General features: G+C 37.6%; 1 protein-coding gene across 1 annotated transcript in view; it reads left to right on the plus strand.

The window, feature by feature from the left end:
• MAPKAP1 (mitogen-activated protein kinase associated protein 1) overlaps positions 1 to 5,946 on the plus strand; it is a 268,575-nt gene that overhangs the window by 7,547 nt on the left and 255,082 nt on the right.

Below are 5,946 nucleotides of genomic sequence, written 5' to 3' on the forward strand. Positions count from 1 at the left end.
ATATATATATATATATATATATATGTAAAAAATTCTTCAAAATTTGAAACTTTTTGAACCAACATGATGCCACAAGTGGAAAATTCGACACCTGACCTCATGTGACAGGTTGCAGTTAAAACTTTACTTCATGCACAAAATTATTAAAAATATTGGCTGGGTGAGGTGGCTCATAACCAGTAATCCTAGGAGAGCAAGGTGGGAGGATTGCTTGCGTTCAGGAGTTAGAGACCAGCCTGGGCAACACAGCAAGACCTCATCTCTACTAAATATCAAAACAATTAGCTTGGTGTGGTGGTGTGTGCCTGTATTCCCAGCTACTTGGAAGGCCAAAGCAGGAGGATTGTTCGAACCTGAGGTGTTAAGGCTACAGTGAGCCATGATTGTGCTCCTGCACTCCAGCCTGGATGACAGAGGGAAACCCTGCCTCAAAAAAGAAAAAAAAAAATTTGTATAAAATTACCTTCAGGCTATGTGTGTAAAGTGTATATGAAACATAAGTGAATCGCATGTTTAGACTTGGATCTCATCCCCAAGATACTGCATGATATATATGAAAATATTCCAGAATTCAAAGAAAATCCAGAATCTGAAACACTTCTGGTTCCAAGCATTTTAGATAAGGGATACCAACCTCTACTGGCATTCAGGGCATAAGACATTCAGGATGTTAATATGATGTAATAAGCAATGATTTCATGGAGTGGTTGTAAAAGAGTGAAACTCATTTTCATGTCTGGATCATGAAATTTGTTAATTTCTGGTTGTGTTTTGTAAATTAGTGCACCTACCTACTGTATTGAGAGAAGGACTTCAGGATGCTGTTTTTAAGCTATTATATTAATTGATCTGCTGAGTAACAAGAAACACTTCCAAGTGTTTATATTATCTTTTTTGTGCCTATAACTGCCCTTTGTTAGAAAAGGGATATTATGTTATCCCTGTCCCCATTTTACAAATGCTGAAACTGAAGCTTAGAGAAGTAATGTAATTATTAATAAAAATATAGAGTTACTGGGCTGCGTGCGGTGGCTTATCCTGTAATCCTAGCCCTTTGGGAGGCTGAGGCAGGTGGATCACCTGAGGTCAGGAGTTCGAGACCAGCCTGGCCAACATGGCGAAACCCTGTCTCTAGTAAAAATACAAAAATTTGGCAGACGTGGCACACACACGCCCTTAGTTCCAGTTACTCAGGAGGCTGAGGCAGGAGAATTGCTCGAACCTGGGAGGTGGAGGTTGCTGTGAGCCAAGATCGTGCCATTACACTCCAGCCTGGGCAACAGGAGTGAAACTCCGTCTCAAAAAAACAAAACAAAACAAAACAAAAAAAATATATATTTAGTATATATATTTAGTATATACGTATATATTTAGTGTATATATAGAGAGAGTGTATAGAGAGAGAGAGAGCGCGCGTGCATGCACGAGTGGCAAAACTAGGACTTGACCTTTGTTTAGACTCAGAGTACTGAAAAGCACTATTAGTTTTTTTTTTTTTTTGGTCACTTTTCCATGCTGCTCTGGATTTGGATGTTGGGACTGGCCCTGTCTTGGGACTGTCATTAACTATGGCCCTTTGCTTTCATTTAAACTTAATCTTTACAAAAAGTTGTTATTGATTATGTTGTGAGAGTGTTTGATTATAGGTATAATGTTATGATATGAAGCTTAAGGATTTAATGAAAATACTAATACTCACTGATAATAAAGATTGGTGGTAAGATGGTTACTCATATTGATAGTGGGAATGGAAATTAGTAAAACTTCTGGAAAGCACTTTGGCAGTATTTATTACAAGCTTTAAAAAAAAGTTATGCATGCCTTTTGAGCTTGTAATTCCATTTCTAGGAATCTTTATTAAAGAAATCAGAGATGTTGAAAGATATTCAGGTTCAAAGATGTTCACTGCAGCATTTATAGCAAAAATTAGAACCTTAATGTTCAATAAAAGTTAGAGAAATCATGGAAAATTCATAGAATGGAAATAATATACAGTCATCTTAGATGTTTCAGAAGAATTTTAGTGACATATTAATATGCTAACCATAATAAGTGAAAAAAGGATATGACATTCTATAAAGTATGGTCCCAATTATGTCAAACATGTATGCAAAGAAAAGAAATAGGTGGGCCGGGCACGGTGGCTCATGCCTGTAATCCCAGCACTTTGGGAGGCCGAGGCGGGCAGATCACGAGGTCAGGAGATTAAGACCATCCTGGCTAACACGGTGAAACCCCGTCTCTACTGAAAAATACAAAAAATTAGCCAGGTACGGTGGCGGGCGCCTGTTAGGAGAATGGCGTGAACCCAGAAGATGGAGCTTGCAGTGAGCCGAGACAGTGTCACTGCACTCCAGCCTGGGCGACAGAGCGAGACTCCATCTCAAAAAAAAAAAAAAAAGACATAGGTGGTGAGATTATAGGACTTTATATTTTTCTCAGTTTTAGAAATGTTCTTTGATACATTACTTTAAAATAAATCATAGTTTAAAATGGATATTAACAAGTATGAGTATAGTCAGTGACCATCATTTTAACCAATAGTTTTCACTAATGCAGGTGATTGTGAAGTTATAAATGGATTGTATTTTCAAGATAGTTTTCACCTCATTTATTTTGTACTTAAAACAAGATTTCATATGTCCTGACATAAATGTTACTATTCCCAGGTAAGCCGTCTTTTCCCCCAAAAGTCCTATTTAAGACAGTATTCTGGAAGAAGAGCTGTATTCGTATTGGTGGTATCATTGTCCCAGTGCTACCACCACCTCTTCAGTGGCCACGGGGGCAGTGAGTAGGCCTGTGACAGCTCCGTGTTTACTTTCAGAGGGGAGTCCACTCCTATCTCTGTGGAGTTGAGGTTGGCCTTTGGTAGACAGAGATTGTGAATTGAATGCTTACATATTGGGAAGTGATTTTTTGGTATGGAAAATTATAAGTGTTAAAAAGGTAAACTGAGGCATCAGATTTTTAGAGTTTATTTGCACAAACAGCGGTTCATGAATTGGGCAGCTTCAAATCAGAAGTGATTCAGGGGCTCTGTTGAGGGAAAGTAAGGGGGGAAGCTTTTGCAGGAAGATCATGGAAGTAAAACAAAGAAAAGATTTGATTGGTTAGTTTTACAGTTGATCACTACCATTGGAAAGTCCCCAGTTATATAGGTTTGTTGGCTGCTTCTGACTAGATAAGCTTAAGTTTTTTTTTTTTTTCATGCATGCATTTATAAAACATATCTCAAGTTTTGCTTATGTTTGCAAATCAAACAAGGTTAAGGTCATTTATAAGGCCTAACTAGTTTTGTCTGCTCGAATTTTTCAGGCCAGGTCTGATTTCTTTTTTTGTTTTGTTGTTGTTTTATTTGTTTTTATTTTTTTATTTTTTATTTTTATTTTTATTATTGTTTTAAGACAGGGTTTTTGCTCTGTTGCGCAGGCTAGAGTGCAGTGGCATGATCACAGCTCATTGCAGCCTCAACTTCCTGGACTCAAGCGATCCTCCCACCTCAGCCTCCCTAGTAGCCAGGACTACAGGCAGGCACTACCATGGCCTCCCAAAGTGTTGGGATTGTAGACCTGAACCACTGCCCCTGGACAGGCCTGTTCTGTTTTAATTTATTTTAACAAATGTAAATATCTGTCTCACTTTTTTTATTTTGTGAGAAAAACATTGAAGATCAAATTTGTTTGGATTTCAATTTTTCTGATAGCAGTAGTTAGTAAAAATATGAGTGTTAAAATATGATGAATTGTTGCCTTTTACTCTAATTATCATATACTTTATAATTGAAATAGTTTCAGGCTGGGCGCAGTAATCCCAACACTTTGGGAGGCTGAGGCAGGCGGATCACCTGAGGTCGGGAGTTCGAGACGAGCCTGACCAACATGTAGAAATCCTGTCTCTACTAAAAATACAAAATTAGCGGGATGTGATGGCACATGCCTGTAATCCCAGCTATAGGCAGGAGAAGCACTTGAACCCGAGAGGCGGAGGTTGCAGTGAGCCAGGATTGCACTATTGCACTCCAGGCTGGGCAACAACTGTGAAACTCCGTCTCAAAAAAAAAGAAAAGAAATAGTTTCAGCTTGTACAGTTAAGCATGATGGCCAGTTAGGTTTGTTTTTTTCAAATGTGCATACTGATTCTCTTATGTACAATGCAAAAAATTTACCGAAGTATTTGAGCATGTTTAAATTAGGAAAATATCAGGCAAGATGTTTCTTTTGTAAACTACTTCTGTCCAAAGCATTCTGTATATTATCAGAATGAAAAGTGACAGCACTTTGTCATCTGTTCAAATTGATATTGCACTCTTTGCAATGACAGCTGAAAAGGCCCACAGGTGCCATATAAAGAGGTGACCATGTTGTCATATTTCATTTCGGCATCCCTCTGCAAAGCCATAATTACCTAATTAGGTTGTTAATTAGGAGATTAGCATTTCACTGTATTGATAGAATGCTCTTTACCGGCGTGGGGCGAGATACAGATTTGTCTGCTCTAATTTATAATCTCTGCCTGTTTTGTGCTTATTTATTTGCTTAAGATGCTGGTATGGGGCAATTCATTTTACCTGAGAAACAGTTTACAAGCTAAGGAAGCTTTGATCACTGGATTAAAGTTTCTGAGTTAAAATATGGACACATCCCCAAAATTAAAATAAAAATTCCAAGTTGGTATAACTTGTATTATTGTTAACACAGGCAACAAACACAATAAGAATTCACATTGTTGATATAAAAAAATTCAAAAGACAAAAACTTAAGTCTGAACTGTGATCGAGATTTATCTGTCCTAAACTAGGCAAAATAAATAAATAAATTAATTAATTATCTTCAATGACAGACCTCTGTCATTGGGACTTATAAGAATATGTTAAATGTTTTGAACATATTTAAGAAACTAAAGCTTGGTTAATAACTTCAGAACAAATATATTGAGTCTTCAGTTTAGACTTTTAGATAGTCATACGTCAGGGTTTATTTCATTTGTACCTTCTGTCCATTAGTCTGTTTGGAACATTCTCTTCCCACAGTCTTTGCAGTGTTGAGTGCTTATGGAATTTGAGGTATTTCACAATAACCTTCACTTGGTGAGCTATTTGGAGTAAGCACAGTTTCTATAAAGTGTGTCTAACATTCTTTTGGGAGAGAGGGGCAGGGAAAATGATTTCCATGTATTTTCTCTGTAGCATTTGTAATTTGCATTATGCATACTTTTCTGCATTTTTTGGTTAAGGAAATTAGGAGTTTCAGAACAATGTTAAGAGCACCATTCCCACTGAGGTAGTAGTTTAGCTTCTTTTGATCGTATTGGTATTGGCATTCAAATTGTAGTAAATGCATGTGTGTGTAAGTCCTTTTTCCCTACAGTTATGAAGAATTGCATTTGTTTTATAGCTGTAATTTTCTTAAAACTTTTTTTTTTTTCTTTTAAAGGAGTCTTGCTCTGTTTCCCAGGCTGGAGTGCCATGGCACTATCTTGGCTTACTGAAACCTCTGCCTCCCGAGTTCAAGCAGTTCTCCTGCCCCAGCCTCCCAAGTAGCTGAGATTATAGGTGTGCACCACCACACCTGGCTGATTTTTGTATTTTACTAAAGACAGAGTTTTACCATGTTGCCAGGCTGGTCTCGAACTCCTGACCTCAGGCAATCTACCTGCCTCGGCCTCCCAAAGTGCTGGGATTACGAGCGTGAGCCACTGTGCCCAAGTTGAAAAAATTTTAAAAATTAAAAAAAACGTTTAATACAAATAATAGAGAAGGGATCTTGCTATAGTGCCCAGGTTAGTCTTGAACTCCTGGGCTCAAGGGATCTTCCTCCTCCGCCTCCCAAAGTGCTGGGTTTACAGGTGTGAGCCCCTATGCCTGGCCAAATATATATATACATATACATATATATATACACACACACACATATATATATATATATATATATTTTTTTTTTTTGA

The sequence above is a fragment of the Colobus angolensis genome, unplaced genomic scaffold, assembly GCF_000951035.1.
Source record: "Colobus angolensis palliatus isolate OR3802 unplaced genomic scaffold, Cang.pa_1.0 Scaffold9, whole genome shotgun sequence".
NCBI lineage: Eukaryota > Metazoa > Chordata > Mammalia > Primates > Cercopithecidae > Colobus > Colobus angolensis.